The sequence below is a fragment of the Panulirus ornatus genome, chromosome 1, assembly GCF_036320965.1.
Source record: "Panulirus ornatus isolate Po-2019 chromosome 1, ASM3632096v1, whole genome shotgun sequence".
Taxonomy (NCBI): Eukaryota; Metazoa; Arthropoda; class Malacostraca; order Decapoda; family Palinuridae; genus Panulirus; species Panulirus ornatus.
The window spans coordinates 81,165,933-81,183,838 of NC_092224.1; the positions used below are offsets into that span (position 1 = coordinate 81,165,933).

General features: G+C 45.5%; 2 protein-coding genes across 6 annotated transcripts in view; one reads left to right on the forward strand and one right to left on the reverse strand.

Annotated features, from left to right (window-relative positions):
- LOC139750180 (protein ABHD18) overlaps positions 1-17,906 on the forward strand; it is a 429,672-nt gene that overhangs the window by 347,371 nt on the left and 64,395 nt on the right. For all 5 annotated transcript variants that reach the window (XR_011713095.1, XR_011713094.1, XR_011713098.1 and 2 more), the window contains 2 exons: positions 6,723-8,221; positions 12,511-12,575. The gene's annotated coding sequence lies outside the window, so the exon portion shown is untranslated. The remainder of the gene's footprint in view (positions 1-6,722; positions 8,222-12,510; positions 12,576-17,906) is intronic.
- LOC139750253 (uncharacterized) overlaps positions 1-17,906 on the reverse strand; it is a 427,080-nt gene that overhangs the window by 142,587 nt on the left and 266,587 nt on the right. The window lies entirely within an intron of this gene.

Below are 17,906 nucleotides of genomic sequence, written 5' to 3' on the forward strand. Positions count from 1 at the left end.
TTTGATTTAGACGATGCAACTTCATCAGCTACAGGGGCTAAATATTCAATATGTGCTTTCGAACATTCAAAATCATCTGCTTATGAAAATGATGTCAATGTTCCTATGGGATCTGTATCACAAAACCCTAACATTTAAGGCTGAATCAAATCCGTGGGTGTTGTCACTGGGACGAAGCCTAGCCAAACCCTCCAGAGGGGGGAAATGTCCCACGACACAGGTTGCCACTAGTCTGCCTCCTCCCTGCCACCCTTGTAGACCTGTACTGTAGCCACACCTACACTAAGGCCTCATTCACACTGTGGCCACATCCACACTAAGGCCTCATTCACTGTGGCCACACCTACACTAAGGCCTCATTCACACTGTGGCCACACCTACACTAAGGCCTCATCCACACTGTGGCCACATCTACACTAAGGCCTCGTCCACACTGTGGCCACATCCACACTAAGGCCTCATTCACACTGTGGCCACATCCACACTAAGGCCTCATTCAAACTGTGGCCACATCCACACTAAGGCCTCATCCACACTGTGGCCACATCTACACTAAGGCCTCATCCACACTGTGGCCACGCCTACACTAAGGCCTCATTCACACTGTGGCCACATCCACACTAAGGCCTCATCCACACTGTGGCCACATCCACACTAAGGCCTCATCCACACTGTGGTCACATCCACACTAAGGCCTCATCCACACTGTGGCCACATCCACACTAAGGCCTCATTCACACTGTGGCCACACCTACACTAAGGCCTCATCCACACTGTGGCCACATCCACACTAAGGCCTCATTCACACTGTGGCCACACCTACACTAAGGCCTCATCCACACTGTGGCCACATCTACACTAAGGCCTCATCTACACTGTGGCCACATCCACACTACAGCCTTATCTATACTGTGGCTACACTGACGGTGTGGCCTGATCCATTACCGCAGCCACAACCACACTGCAGCCTTGCCTACACTGTGGCCACATCGATAATACAGCACACTGTGTCCACATCCTCTCTGCAGCCTCATCCTCAGTTTGGCCGCATGTGGACGGTGGTCCCATCCACTATTCAACCTCATCCACATTGCAGCCTAATCCACACAGCCACATCCAGACTGCAGCACCATCCACACTTTGCCACATCCACTCAGCAGCAACATCTACACTTAGCCGCACTGAGGCCACTTAGCCACACTGTGGCCACATCCACACAGTGGCCACATCCATACCGTGGTCACACTCAGCGAGCATGACTAATACCCACACATTCAGCTGACACTTCATACTACCGAGGTTCCTCTTTGTCGAGCGTGTATCTCTTGGGTCTCGTTTTCTGTGTAACAGTGAGTCATTTTCGCTGCAGGGAGGAGGGTGTGCCTCCCTGCCCTTAGCGACCATATTTCAGCCAAAGAAATGCAAGTGGGAACTTAACCTGGGTTTCACGGTTGTATATATTACGGCCATTTTACCACACTGCTGTTGCCGCTCCGCAGCCGCTCACGCTCGCCACCTTCCTCTGTTAATGGGGTCTGATTCAGCGGGGTGTTTTTTCTCTGTATTTGTCTTTACCATTGGCTTCTAGAACCTTCGTCATTCATATTCTTTTTGTTCTACCTTTCCTATCGTAGCTTACGTGGCTTCCCGTATACCTCCCTAGCATCCCTCCCTCTTTGCTGTTCTGTGCTCTCTCTCTCTCTCTCTCTCTCTCTCTCTCTCTCTCTCTCTCTCTCTCTCTCTCTCTCTCTCTCTCAAACACAATAATCGTCCTTTCGCAGTTCAGGAACGAGGAGAACCTCTCTTCTCAAACAGAATACAAGAGGTTCCTTCTTCCCCTCCGTCAGGACCGTCTCTGCTCACACTAATTAGTGGGAGAGAGGCCCGTGTTCCAGCTCTCTGATGTGGAGCTGTTGAGTCTAAATTGCTGTGAGGAGGTGATAAGGTGAGACGGTAAAGGGGTGGGTGGAGAATCTCTCTCTCTCTCTCTCTCTCTCTCTCTCTCTCTCTCTCTCTCTCTCTCTCTCTCTCTCTCTGTGTGGAAGAGGTAGTGTGTGGTGGAGGAGTCGTGTCGGGGAGGCTTTGTGGGAAAGGTGGTGTGTGGGTGATCAAGTGGTAGGCACTGGAGAGGGTGGTGGTGCCTGGTGAAGAGGTTGTGTGGAAGAGGTGTATGGGTGGGTGGTGGAGAAGTGAGTGTTTGATGAATAAAGAAGTTGTGGAAGAGGAGAAGTGGGTGTGTGATGGAGAAGTGGATGGGCGGTGGAGGAAGGGGAGGTTGGTGGAGACCAGGAGGGTATATGGGAGGGTTTAGTACACTAAACTGGGGATGCTGGTGGAGCGATGTGTACTGGAGAGGTGTAGGCTGGTGATGAAGGAGAGAATGGCAAGAGAGAGAGAGAGAGAGAGAGAGAGAGAGAGAGAGAGAGAGAGAGAGAGAGAGAGAGAGAGAGAGATGATGGAATGGGTAGAAGTTGTAAGAGTTAACTGACAAGATGGGTGCTAGAAAGGGGGAGGACGAGTGTGTGTGTGTGTGTGTGTGTGTGTGTGTGTGTGTGTGTGGATATGTAACCTATGTATATCCACGTGTAGTTTACACACACCATCTGCTTCTAAGCACATACACATCATGGCGAGCCTTGGCTGGGTCGCCGCTATGAGCATTTTCGCTGAGACTCATCACAATGGAATTTCAATCTCCTGTATTTTTGTGAAGAACGTACGCTTCACTCGTGAAGAGTTTGGAGGGTGTAAGAAAAATGCCGAGCAGATAAGTGGACTGGAATAAAAGGGGAAACAAGAGAAAGTATCTGTTCAGGGGATCAGTTCAATTTTGCCGAGGTAGACACGGAGAAAATCGTTGCCTTAAGGAATTAAGTGAAGTTAGCAGTGACCTGAGGTTTGTGAGGTTATGTGTAGTTAATAATAAGTAAAGTTAGTAGTGACCTGAGGTTCTTGAGGTTATGTGAAGTTAATAATAAGTAAAGTTAGTGGTAACTTGAGGTTATGTGAAGTTAATAATAAGTAAAGTTAGTGGTAACTTGAGTTTATGTGAAGTTGATAATAAGTAAAGTTAGAGGTAACTTGAGGTTATGTGAAGTTGATAATAAGCAAAGTTAGCAGTGACCTGAGGTTCGTGAAGGTTATGTGTAGATGATGAGGCGGAAACAGGAAATAAGTGCGAAACTTCGAGGGAATTATAGAAATACGAGAGGTACTGTACCGCACATGTGTTGGGTATCAGGAGAAAATAATAATCGGGGTTGTTACCGAAATTGGAAACTCAGAGCCAGAGAACCCACAAGAAACAAAGACGGGAAGCAAAGGTTCCATACGGAGACATAAATATTTGAATAGAATAAAACGCATCTGCAGTGATGAAGTTAAAACTGGCAACAGAGGGAGAAGAAACACCGCAAATGCTGAGGAATTGACGATACAGGTAACACGTGGGAAAAATAAAGCTGAAACATTTCTCTGCCGGGGAAGACTGCCGGCGTCAAACATAACCAGCGACCAGGCGGGGTTGGGGGGGTGGGAAGGCTGTCAGCGTCAAACATAACCAGCGACCAGGGAGGAGGCGGCGTGTTGACAAGAGCCAAGTCCACAAGGAGGGAAGCCTGGCTCACACACGCTCCCCGTCTCCACGCTAACAACAGAAGTCCAGCTGTGGCACTGGGAACTCCAGGTGGAGGAGGAGGAAGCCACCTTAGTCAGGGTCGGTAATGTGAAGATGGTGTTGCCAAAGACAAGGGAAACACCACTGAAAAGTGACGGAAGATCTTGCAGGAGACATTTACAATATATGATGGTTGACATTCTAGAGGAAGATATTCACAATATCTTGAGGAAGATATTCACAATATCCAAAATATCAGATTGAACTTGAATTTGTTCGCAACTTCTGGAAGTATACACTGGCTCTAAAAATGCACTGCAACTCAGTATGTCAGTAGCGTGGAGGCTACGTGACTGAAACAGAGAGAGAAAAAAAAAAGGTGCTATTGAAAAGTACTTAGAAGATCTTGAGAGAAAAACATCCACGATATTATACGAAAATGTGACTTTGTCAACTTTTGGAGGTGTCTGTACAGTGCTACTTCAAACCCCTCACACCACAACAGCGGCCAATAGGAAGTTGATCTTACTCTTGAGTTGACACAAGAGAGAACAGCAGACTCCTCACCCATGGCATCTACACGAGCTGCCGGCACTTCCAGGCGGGCCAGACACAGTCACAACTTTTAATGGATTCATTGCAAGGTGACGACGGTGAGCCATTCTTCGAAAACTGGCGGGAACCAATCATCTCCAGGACGGAACGAGGAACCAAGTGGGGAAATGATGATAAGAAAGCCAGAGAAGGTATGAGGGGAATAGCATTACAGCAAGAGAGGACAAGGTAAATGGAGGAATATATGGGAAAGAGGAGAGTGCATCAACAACAACCAAAAGAAATGAAAATGGAATGTATGATAGAAATTGGGGTTAAAAAGAAATGGCCGTGCTTGTGTACGGCCACAAAGAATAAGACGAATGCACACAGGAACAGCAACAAACAGACGCATAGGCAGATAGAAATATATACATAAACACATTGACGGGCACACAAACATACAATCATTTAAGTGAAAACACACAAACACCCAGGAGGGCAATCATCCAAGTAATATTTATGGTAATGGACGAGGTGTGGGCAAAGACATGTCCAAACCATGACCGGTTCACATGAAAGGAAAATGGTAATCGAGACACAAATTGATTATAGCTCCTTAATGTGTCTGTACACCCGACGCTTAAAGATGCGAGAGGTTGTAGGGAGAGGGAGAGAAGGAAGACAATATTACGGTCAGTGAATTCACCACATTATGGACTACTGCCTATATAACAAGTGGGGGTCCTTCCTCCACCTCTACTAATCCAGTGCCTCCCGTTTCATACATTCTCCCGGCATCACCTCCCTCAAACCATTCCTTTCTGTCCTTTCGATTTTGTTCCCTTCTCTCCGTTCTATAGCTTTTATTTTGGCTGTAGCTTTCGGGGAGCTGTCTGCATGTATCCCTGCCACCAAAGCTTGGACACGTGTCACGCGTCTGGCCGATGCTTCCCATGGCTTTTGTGTGGAAACCAGCCATTCGAGGACTGATCATTATCACATCTCCTTTCCTCAAACAACGAACCTGTGTAATTCTTCTCTTCATTTTCCATCCTTCCTTCACCTCATAACCGTTCAGCCCTCTAGGGTCAGGTCTACGAACACATGAAGAGCTCATTAACATTTTCAACATTATTTTCATATTCCTTTTATTTTCTTAAATTCTCACTCGAGATGGCCATGACTCGGGTGCATTTCACCCCGTCTATATACGTCGCTATATAAAAAAAAGGTAAACTATATCACGAGGGATGGAAAGGAGTAGATGGGACAAAGGCGAAAGCTGGAGGGTGTCAATATGGCTTGTGGCTTTTAATTCACATCCTGGTGATGAGAGAGAGAGAGAGAGAGAGAGAGAGAGAGAGAGAGAGAGAGAGAGAGAGAGAGAGAGAGAGAGAGAGAGGGATTAGGAGGACACATCCCAACCACACACACACACCCACTGGAAGCAGCAAAACTCCGCACACACGGGGACGAATCACCCCCCCCCCCCCCCCCCCAGCAGCCACGGATCAGCCACCTCATGAGGGACTTAGTCACGAAACCTATACAACACTCACAGCTTCCGTGAGGCTGATTTTGTAATGTTCATTACGGACGTGTGTGTGTGTGTGTGTGTGTGTGTGTGTGTGTGTGTGTGTGTGTGTGTGTGTGTGTGTGTGTCCCAGAACAAAGTGGAGGATACGGTTATGGCCAAAGTCCTCCATGTTATTGCAGGGTTAAGGGCGGCTGCAAGTGCTCTGAAATGTAGCATAAGTGGGGAAACGAGGGAAGTTTAGAGAAAGAAATGTAAAAAAATATTGCAAGTTTTGCGCTGCTGAAGTTCATAGAATATTTATCACTGTCGTATACGAAGGTTCGTCGCTATTTGATCATAATGCAACGCTTACTCAAGAGAAGAACAAACAAAAACGGAGGAATAGAGGGTAAAGAAATTACGTAGCGTTATCTCCTGGTATCTTCTTTGTGCTGCAGATGAAGACCTTTTAACTTGGTCAGCAGGAAATTGCCGGAGAGGCGGCGTACAACCCGTCGGCACACTTAAATGAATCCATTTTCGTTTCGGGGAATTTGCATATCAGGCACGCACAGAAAACGTAGGGAATTTCGAATTATATATATATATATATATATATATATATATATATATATATATATATATATATATATCATTATTATACATCTTGACCCCTTCTCCAGGGGCTACTGTAGCTTCAAGGCTCACTACGATCAGTAGCAGGGGAAGGACGAACCCATGGGAATGAAAAGTTCCTCTACGAGATTTTACGTCGGCGATACAGCCTCGCCCGAAGGAGCCTTTTCACTCGCGGTGTAACCATCGTAACGCAGGTGTCGTGTTGTCGTTGCACGGGGACTTAAAAGAGACGAACAGTCAACCAACTATTGTGAGTCAGTCTTTTCCCACCGTCGAGACCAACCACTTGTGGCCCTCCTTGAAAAAGAAAAGTGTGTGTGTGTGTGTGTGTGTGTGTGTGTGGATTTATCTTTCATGTGACTGAACACCGATATTTGAGACAGTATCGTAATGCTTTAAATGTTTCTCTTTCAGATACCTGTATCACTACGGGATGTGGAAGCAACAGAGAGAGATGTTAGGGCGATAGATCTGGTTCATCGACAGGAAGGATGGAGTGGTATCAGTAGCCTGGTATATGGAAAGGCACCATCCCCGTGTCTGCTGTCCAGTGTCGATGTCACGACACACAGTACGAATATTAACTTCCATTATCTACCATAAACCACCGTATGCCACAGCCTTCCCTCATCCAAAGCTACCTTCAGATTCACTAAGCACTAATTATTTGTTCAGTGATCCCTCCCACTCGCTCAGGAAAGAAGACGGGGCGCTGGTATATTCCATATAGAAGCTGCCGATATTCACAGTCACCTGTTGAAGGCGTTGGCGAAGAGCGGGGATAAATATGCACAAGGTCTTTGTGTGCCAGATGATGTTGACTACCACGCCTGGTAACACCAACATGCAGCCAAGGGCGGCAGTCACTGCCGGCGGCCCTCTCTGCAAGCCAAGGTAAACCAGGACGCTCAAGTTGAGCCTGGGGCTGCTTGAGAGGAAGCATCACCAGAGGCGGGTGGAAAACGATGATCAAGCAGATAAGTCAACGACCTTATGGAGAAGATGGGAGAGGACTGCAGCGAAGTTGCCCACATGCACACTATTGAGAATATGGAAGGGAAAGCTTGAAGTACATTTTGGTTAAATATCATCGCCATGAACAGCATCAGTGGACGGGCTAATGTGCTGACATTCTGAAGCAGAGCACCAGTTCTATTAAAAGCTTTCACGGATATCCAAAAGGGACTGACTCCGATGCTGTGAGAAGACGAGAATTACTTAGAACAACGACAGATCTGATCATGTGAGACATGAGATGTTTGTAGACTTCCAAAACGTTGCGTCTCTCGCCTGAAAACAACATCAGTGCATTTATACCCAATTCCCTGCGTCCAATACTGGGGAACACTGTTTACTGAAGAGATGAGACGACTGAAGACTGCATCAATAGGTCAGGACATTGTGATGGCCATCATACTCACAGCCCACACGAGCAGAACCCTCTAGACCAGTGTAAGAAGTTGAGTCAAGTCTGCTAACAAGAAACAAGCCTGAAATGTTCCCTGGTGAAGCAACGAAAGGATGAGATAATCTTTACTGGCGAGTGGGGGCCTCACTGGTTAATGTGGAGGCCGTCCTGGTAAAGGCAAGGATACCCTGCCTTATAGCCACTTTACCTGCGGTATCCTGGAAGCATGACTACTGTCCAGGTGCACAGCCTTCCCTTCCGCGGCAGCAGCTGCCTCCCTGTCATACAGCACTCGTGTGCATTTCTGAACTTCAGCACTGGACGGGAGAGTCAGACTTCGTGGATACAGAAGGAGATGGGCATCGGGTGCAGAACCTGTCTTGAACTACGAGTGAGAGCTGTACCTCCAGCTCTGGAGGTTCTTCAAAAGGCCAGTCGATCTAAGTGTAAATGAAAACGAAGAAGCGACCATACGAAACGTGGACCAGAAACCTCAGTTCCATGCGTAAGTATGTGAGTGTCAACGGCACGAATTCATCCTCGTTTTCTACACTTATATCTACGTAACTTGACAAGTCAGTCCCATGTATTCCACCATTTTTCTTATTTTTCTATGTTCAGGTGATGATTCTTTTGCGTTGTTCTGATTCAGTGAGCATGTGTAACAACCGAGGTATATGCAGTGTGTGAAGGAAAATGTGTCGGTTCTCATGTGTAGCTTCTTTTTTCTTGTCGTATCCTGAGGCTGGAGGCAAGATGACCACTGGAGGCAAATATTAGCTCTCCTTACCGGAAGTTTAGTTAACTGTTTACTCTTTTTTATCTGTACACATGACATGCTTCCCCAGTGTATATGAGCGTCTGCCTGTCTGTTATATACTTCAATTTCCCACATAGGAATGTGTGGAAAGAGAGGTTATAGTCCATGAGGGGCACAGATGGGTATGCATGTGGTATAGCAGTCTAAATAATGTTGTACTGCTGTGGGGCGTGGCCCTTAAGGGACGGTAGATGTAGTTACGTATTTGTCCTGTACACGGGAGGGGGGTTTTACACTCGCGGGGTTCCATCTCCTGAACACTGACGTCTATCCATCTGTCCGTCTATATCTCTGACGGCTGATCCCTCCAGGGGTGGCCACAGCAAAAGGGTCTCCACTTATCCCTGTCCTTACATACCATGCATATTCTCTTTCACCATTTCTCTCCCTCCAGTAATCTTCCACTCTATTTCTCCGGGTCACAGGTGGTCTTCCTCTTACACCAACCCCTTTAATCGTACTATCGTACACATTCCTTGCAAACTCCCCAGTCTCGCAATTCTTTCCACATGTCCAGACCACCTCAAAGTATTACGCTCCACCCACTCTACCACTCCATAAGTGATTCCCTTTGCATTCCCAGCCATACCGTATCTCTCATACACACCCCGTCATTACTTCCTTCATCCCACCTAGTCACACCACCCGCACCTTTCAAACAGCTCATTTCCACAACCTGGATATCTTGACCTCCATGTTTCGGCTGCACAGGTCAGGGTCATCAACCCCCCCCCACCAATGCCTCCACCTATCCGAAACCCCCACCCACGTCTCCACCTGGCGGGGTGAGTATGTCGTGCATGGTAAGTACACGGCGGGGAAACAGTACAAAACAGAGAAGAGAGAAGTAGTCGATTTATATCCTCAAGGCAATTCCCAAGGCGCGGTACCCACCGCCTCTCTCAAGATAAGTGGACGCGGTACCGCAATAAAACAAGATAAGGAGTTATTGTACCCAGATCGTCTTTTTTTTTTTTCTTAATAGCTGATGTTGCGCTGCAAGTACAAGGTGTTGCAGAGTGGTTTCAAGCGTGTAAACACACGTTTCAATGATTTTGCTTAACAGACTTTATGCTCGCGGCTATTTTTTACTCACTCTCATTCTGAATACATAGTTCTAGACGACACACAAGCTTGGAAACATCCGAGAAACCAATGGACTGAGTATTTGATTACGAACAATGATCATTTGAACTGTATATCAAGTGATCCTGTGATTAGACCTGTATTTGCCTCACAAATAGATTCCATTTTCTGTGGTAACCAATTTTCTATTCTCTTACGTTTGACCCAAGCAAGCCTTTCTCATCCATAACTTCCCTGATGATAAAGGTAGAATTAAGATACAAGCACGTGAGCATACACTGACGAGCCTTTTGCTCAGGTGCCCAAGATAAAGAGGTTTTACGGATACATTCACATAAGGTCTAGAATAATTCACTTCGCTGCTGTTCAGATTGCAAAAGAATAGCTAATGGATCTGTTAACGAAGAACAAAATGTAAGCTCGGTTCTGTACACAGATGAAGTTGAAACAAAATGTACGTAACTCATTATTCCTCTTTTTTTTAATTTGCATCAGTTTGTTTTCGTTGTTTCTACTTTCTGATTGTGTCATACTTTTCTCTTTCTGTTCTTGGATCTTTTGGTCTTTTGGTGTTATTTCCTTTTCCTTTTATTTCAGGTTTCTTACTTCTCCTTGTTCTATGCACTGACATAATTTCTTTCATCACCGCTATTTATTTCTTTGTTCATTATCCCATTCATCATCTTTCTCGTGATTTACCTCCTACTTCTATCATCTTTACTATCATTGCTGCTATCAACTCCATTTTCTTTAAGATCTTCACATCATTCTTCAACTGTGAGAGGCCCAGTACTGCCACTTCTTGGCATATTTCCCCAATGATCTTGGGATCTTAGGCCCAGTCTTGGGATCTTGGCATTTTATGAGCAAAATGCCCCTCTGATCTTGGGATTTCCGAAGCATTTCTTATTATCAACAGACGTTGTATATAATGTGATACGAAACGCTAAGAAATGATATTGTTGGTTTGGTTTATACTCTTAGAGTATCCTTTCATACAGCCGCCTCTCGTGACTGGTGTACACTCACGTTCATGGACATGGACGTACGTGTCCGTGACCGGACGCCTGCATAGCATTTGATCCGTTCCCTGACGCCGTTAATGCAAAGTTTTCTAAGGTTTAGGCGAAAAAAACTTTTCCACTTCTTGGCACGAGGACATGTGCTGAATTTCTATATGTCACTAATTCGAGCTAAAATTGGGAGAATCTGCGAATTCTAATAAGCATTATCAACAACAACAACAACAACAACAACAACAACCCCCGTAGGGAACACGACAACTCAGGCGTCCAGGACCTGTGGTTTGGAAAGGTTTCCCCCAGTCCCATTTCCACGTAGTACACGGTGGTACAAGGGCTGGTTCTGGAACCAACCAACAGACCTACATACAGCGTAGTATATTGTGGTACAGGGCTGGTTCTGGAACCAACCAACAGACCTACATACAACGTAGTATATTGTGGTACAGGGCTGGTGGTGGGGCTAGCCATCAGCTAGCCATACAACTTGGTATACTTCTTCAGTCACGCGAGAGACCTCTTGTGGGATTCGTGTGGGACTAAGACTGGTGTATCGTGAGAACAATGATTGCATGAGGTGAATACTGGACCTAAGGGGGAGCGGCACACCTCCGAGGGAAAGTCCAAAGGTATGGTACCAACAGACATTCAACCCGGAATGGATGAAAGACCCTGAGAAGACGGGATGGGTGAAAGCGGATGCGAATGATAGGTATTACTGCAATTCACATCGTTTGTGAGAGTTGACTGAAAGACTGTAACAGGTCGTCACTGATGACTTACAAAGCTGCGTCAAAGCACGTGAAACACTATGCGCAGCCAAGAAAAAGTGTTGTCAGCGTCTACGAACAAGATGCTTAAGATAAGGTCGGAAAGGCTGGAGCGTTTTGCTGTGAGGATATGTGTCTGAAAACATCAAAATTCCTGTGTCGGCTTCTCTCTCCCTCTTCTTTCGACACCCCTCTCCCTTCTTCCGTCTTATTATCTCTCCTTCCTTCACCCCTCTCTATTATGCTCCCTCAACTAACCGTAAAGGAAGAGAGGCGGAGGAGGAAGAAGAAAAAAATCACTACTGGTACTTGCCACTCAGAGACCACAATAGACCGACCCTTCTTCCTTTCCTCACACTAATCAAAGGTGCGGGCAGTGTCTTCACTACCGCTGACACAGCTACGGTGTTTATATTGGTCTATTGTGTTTGTATTGCTCCTCCGTGTTTATGCTTCTCTGAGGACGAGGTGGAGTGGGAGTAGATGATGGGGGTAGTGACGTCCTGTGAGGGTGGAGGTGGCCACAGTGAGGGAGCGAGAGGTGATAGTGATGGTGTGTGCGTGTGTGTGTACAAGATGAAGGTGGATGAGGGACTGTTGGTGTTGGAGATCACAGCCACACCGAGGCCACATCCCACACTCTAGCGCCACACAGTAGTGAGCCAACGTGCTGTTGTCTACAACTCACACTTGCTATTACATCCACCAACCAACCATCAACCAACCATAGTTCAAGCTTACGTCTCATCCCGTCCCCACTCCCCCGTGGATCTCTCTCTCTCTCTCTCTCTCTCTCTCTCTCTCTCTCTCTCTCTCTCTCTCTCTCTCTCTCTCTCTCTCTCTCCCCCCGTTACTCTTCTTCTCATGTTTCTGTCGCTCTTGATGGACCACTATTATGTCTATCACATCCCAAATAGATATATTTTTTTTTTTGTCTACAAAGATAAATTAATCTATACGATGCTCTAGCCACTGTTTTATTATTCTGATCTTTATTTATGTGTCTCTGTAACCACAATAGTATCTTTAGTGATTCTAATTCATAATTCATCTGCTTGTTATCACGTTACACTAACTTTCTTCTCCTTATCTGCAGATGATAACCATCTGGTCGAAGTGATTCATCTGGAGAACAAGAGCCGAGTCACTTTCGCTGTGGAGGTGAGTATCTGTCGCTTTTTATAGGTTTGGTGACGTGTGTACTTTGGCTTGAGGACAGGTGACCAGTGGGACGTGTGTACTGTGACGTGACTTTTGCTTGATATTTTAGTTACACTGTTTACTCTTTCAATTGTACCTATAGTACATACTATCCATTTGTTTGGCTGTCTCTGCCTGTCTGTCCGTCACGGTTTTGGACCAGTTGTCTCCCTGTTTTTCATATCTCCGTCATCGCTTCTCCCTCCTTCCCTCCGTCTCATCATCTTTTTCTTACACTCGCCAACTTGTTCCCTCAACAAGAGCAGGAGAAACTCCCCGTCCAATACAGTAACTACACACGTGACAGACTTAGCCAGCCGACACCTTGTAATTCGATACTTTATATATATATATATATATATATATATATATATATATATATATATATATATATATATATATATATATATATATATATATAAGAAGAAACAAATGGAAATGAAATGAAAAACTGAGCTCGTAATAGTGTTAATAGAGAGATATTGAAACGTTACTGAAACATTCTGAGACAATGTGCACCATCTGACGTGCGTGTGCAAGGTGATGCAGGATCTTCTGCACTACTGCAGAGCAACACGCGCTATGAAAGGTTGCAACAGTATTTCGACGCAAGCCTGGAAAAGACGACGGGGGCATACAAGGGGGTCAAACACATGAAGAAAGTGGTGATAAAGAATATAAACTTTCTGGAAGATATACGAAGATATCCGAGATTAACTAACAAGTCAACTCAAGGAGCAGACAGTCAAAAATGAAGAGACTGGAGGAGACGGGAAACAGATAAACCTTACTTGAAGGAGAGAGGATGGGGAAGCCTTCTCCAGCATCACAAGTACCGGTAAATACGACTGACGGTAAGTACACGGCTGAAATGAATTACTCGCGGGAAGCAGGAAGAAGGCTTAGTGTCCTTAGAAAGCTGGGAAGAACAGTGAGGAAGTCAGGAAGGAACAGACTTCCACAGTATGACAGAAGAAGGTAGAAGAAACAACATTAGTGATGGTAGTCATAGTGAAAGGTTATTAGAGACTGCAAGCGGTGAAGACTTTTCATTACTATCTCTTGTACATCTCCCAATCACTCGCTCTCCTTCCCTGTAAGTACCGTCCCATACGTCTCTCTTTTCTCTCTCACTACCAACTTTACTTCGTGAGCCCACTACTAACTTATTAGATGGTTTGAAAGGAGCAGGGACGACTGACGACAATTTGAAGGAAGCAGCAAGCAATTAAATTCAACTGAATGTTGTTGGAGAAATGAGAAGTAATGGAAAGAAGCAGATCAGACATGATATTCGTCCTACAAGAGCCTACGAATGGTGGACTTCTATAAGTCGAGAGGACCTGGGATATTCTGGAAGCCCTGGGCATGATGGACTTGGCCGAGAACAGAAAAATCAAGGAGGATTTGGGAAACACCGAAGAACGAAGGAAAGGACGGCCACCTTGACATTCAAGGAGGAGCAAAAGACAGAAGGAGTATTACGGAAAAAATAAAGCAAGTGAAACATGAACATGAGGCAGTCGGCTCCCTCTCCCCAGCCCTGTGCCAGAGGAAGACGGTAACAACTGCTTAGAACACAAGCTAAAGTGAATGTGTTCCACTGCCAACAGACTGTTGGGAAACGGTAAGGAATTCCATTCAAAGATCACGATGCTGAACTGAAGCTAAACATTAGAAATAAGTATTTAATGAGACTAAACTCATTTAGGAAATTCTGATTGCAATGAACTATTCTCTTAACAATATACAAACGAACGAGAAAACAAGACAGAATAAAAGGAGGGTAGGAACAGTCCCTCCGGTAAAGGAGGCCATAAAACTCCATGAGGTAATGGTGAACTTCACACATTAAACTACAGAGGAAACAGCGATAGACAAAGTCCGCCTAATTGCTCTGAAGATACATCACCCTCCTTGGGAGACCCAGATGGATCGGAACGCTCTTATGAGGGCGCTGAGGGACCGATGAGAACGGGGCAGAAATCCACAAGGTCAGGTCGAGGAGAGTGGAGAGGTGACGCTGTCATACCGGTGCTCAGCAGACTCAAAGTCCTCGAAGGTGACCAAGAGATCTTACGCACACTAAGGAGTGAGAAGCAGCGGACAGTTTGCAGAGGCAGAATCTACTCACTACGTAGACTGGCATAGAGATTTATAATCTTATCTCCGCAGCAACGAATAGGATAAGAATAAAATAAGAGAAACAATCATCTAATCCTTGAAAAGGAATACATACTGATTAGGAAGTGATTATAACCAGATCAACAGGAAAATGTTTGGGAGAATGGGAACTATATGAGAAAATGACGACGTATTCTCAGTTGCCAGATCAGAAGGACGAATCCTAGTGACGACGAGAGAGAGAGAGAGAGAGAGAGAGAGAGAGAGAGAGAGAGAGAGAGAGAGAGAGAGAGAGAGAGAATGATTAAGAATAACGATGAATAGATAATAATGGAGGAAGATAATGTAGAGACACAGGATGGAAGAAATGGACGACTCTCAGAAGCTATCCTGTTTTTGAAAAGCACAAGAGGAAGCCAGGAATTAGTACATAAAAAATATGAAATGAAGAATAACAATATATGAAAACCGTATAGTTTGAAAACCAAAAGGTTCACTGGCCCCCTGCAGTTTGGGTAAATCTATAGTGAGGAAATCACTGATAAAGGATCAGCCCGGATCTAAAACCTATAACGAAAAACCATAAACTCAGATGAGGTTATAATGTAAGACGCTGAATGGAAGGTTTCAACGCCTCTGTACCTCGTAACAGCGACTGTTCTCGTAAAAGCCAGGGATATAAGGAGCTTCAAGAGGAAACTCTAGACCCACGCGAGGCTCATGTACCAGATGGCAACCCACCATCTGTATTCAGACAGTGTACACGGGACCGAGATGGGCCGCTGGAGATATATTTGGTTAAGATGTCTCTCGAAGGAGGCATGTGTTTCAGTGGATTCCCCACTTGCCTTGTGTAGTACAGACCTTAAGATGGGTCACAGGGATGAAGCCAAGAACTAACAGATCACGGAAAGATAGGTAGGCTAAACGCGGGACATTTTGATTGGCGGGAAATACTTGGTTTGGCCACATGGAGAGGATGAGTGAGAAGAGGTTGACAGAGAGGATATATGCGACGGAAGTTGAGGGGATACGAAGAAGGGGATGATCGAACTCGAGATGGAGGGTTGGAGTATAAAAAGTTTGGAGTTCTCGGGGCCTGAACATGCAGGAGGGTGAAAGGCGTGCACGGGACCCAGTGGATATGAGGGTTGTGGTATACAGGGTGTGACGTGCTGTCAGTGGACTGAACTACGGCATGTGAAGCAGCCGAGGGAAACGCGAGTGTAAAACCCTCCGTCCGTGACACTCAAACTTTAACTCACACACCAGACCGACCAGCCTTCTTTCAGAGCTCACACAGCGATGGCTAAAGGTTCTAAGCCAGGTTTATGCCAACACCGGAAAAGGATTAATCACTAACTGGAGGTTGACATCTGTTGTCTGTCACCTGGTCTTTCGCGCACCAGTGGGTGACCTTTGTGTACCTAATGGTGACCGTTGTGCTTCACTGGTGGCCTTTATGCCCTAAATGATGACTTTTTTATGGCCTGAGTGGTGACCTCTGTGACCCAAAAGGTTAACTTTTGGGCCTGATTATGATGACCTTTGTGCTCTTTCCCACAAATGGTGACCTACGTATAAGCTGTTGAGAGCGAGACTGATGTACGACACAATGGGTCGTCACGAACCATTTGGGGGGATGGGTCATTTTTCTGCTCAAAAAGGTCACACTAACCAACCATCTCTTACTCCTCTCTCGGCGTTTTACAGATTCGTTGTCTTACATATTCATGCCGTTGATTAGTGCATGATTCCTTCTCAAGAACTGTGGGTTTAAAGGGCCCGCAGTGGCTACATCCACATTGTGGCTATACCTACGCTGTGGCTATATCCACACTGTGGCTATACCTACACTGTGCCTCCTTCCACATTGTGGCTATACCTACACTGTGCCTCCTTCCACATTGTGGCTATACCTACACTGTGGCTACATCCACACTGTGGCTATACCTACACTGTGCCTCCTTCCACATTGTGGCTATACCTACACTGTGGCTATATCCACACTGTGGCTATACCTACACTGTGCCTCCTTCCACATTGTGGCTATACCTACACTGTGCCTCCTTCCACATTGTGGCTATACCTACACTGTGGCTACATCCACACTGTGGCTATACCTACACTGTGCCTCCTTCCACATTGTGGCTATACCTACACTGTGGCTATATCCACACTGTGGCTATACCTACACTGTGCCTCCTTCCACATTGTGGCTATACCTACACTGTGCCTCCTTCCACATTGTGGCCATACCTACACTGTGGCTACATCCACACGGTGATTATATGCACAACGTGGCTACATCTACACTGTGGTTATATCCACAACGTGGCTACATCCACACTGTGATCACATCCACAAAGTGGTCACATCCACACAGAAACCAGATCCACACTACGGCCTCACTTTAAATCTAATACATACGATCACACTCACCTCACACTGCGGCCATGCTCACACTAAAGTCACTCAACACTCATCTCCCATTGGATCCATATCCACACTGCTGTCCCTCACAGCAGAGAGAAGTCTGTCACTCTCACACTGAACTCACACTGCAGCCAAGTCCACACTACACGCCCCATTCAGAAGTGTATCTCTCTCATACACACTTTCTCACACTGGGCTCACATTTGCTGCCGTCTCCATTAATTACTTGGCAAACTTTTTCTTTTAATTCTTTTAAGCCACCCCTTCCCGCTTCGTCCAGTGTCCTCATTTTCTGTTGGGCATTTTCGCTGAGTGTCTGTACTATTTCCAATGTGTCTTAGTTTGTTTTTCTTCTAAACCGTTTGCCGTTTTCCTCTGTCTCCCTCATTCTTCTCTTACACGAATGATCATTACGTGGAAATTATCATTTTTCTAATCCGTTTATCGTATGATAATTTTCTAATCCGTTTATTGTGTTACTTCCTTTCCGTATGTCAAGTTATTATTATTATGATATTTTTCATTAGAGTGTTGATGATGCAGTTTTGTTGATGGAAACTTATGTTAAAGTATATAAATGTGTGTACAAATGTCTTCCATACTTTTGTCATGGATCATTTTGATATATCTGTTCTATCTGTAATTCTTGTACTCCCATTTTTCATGTAATTCCTTTGCTTTACTGTCGATAATTTCATCTTACCATTATCTCATTCATTATCATCATCTCAT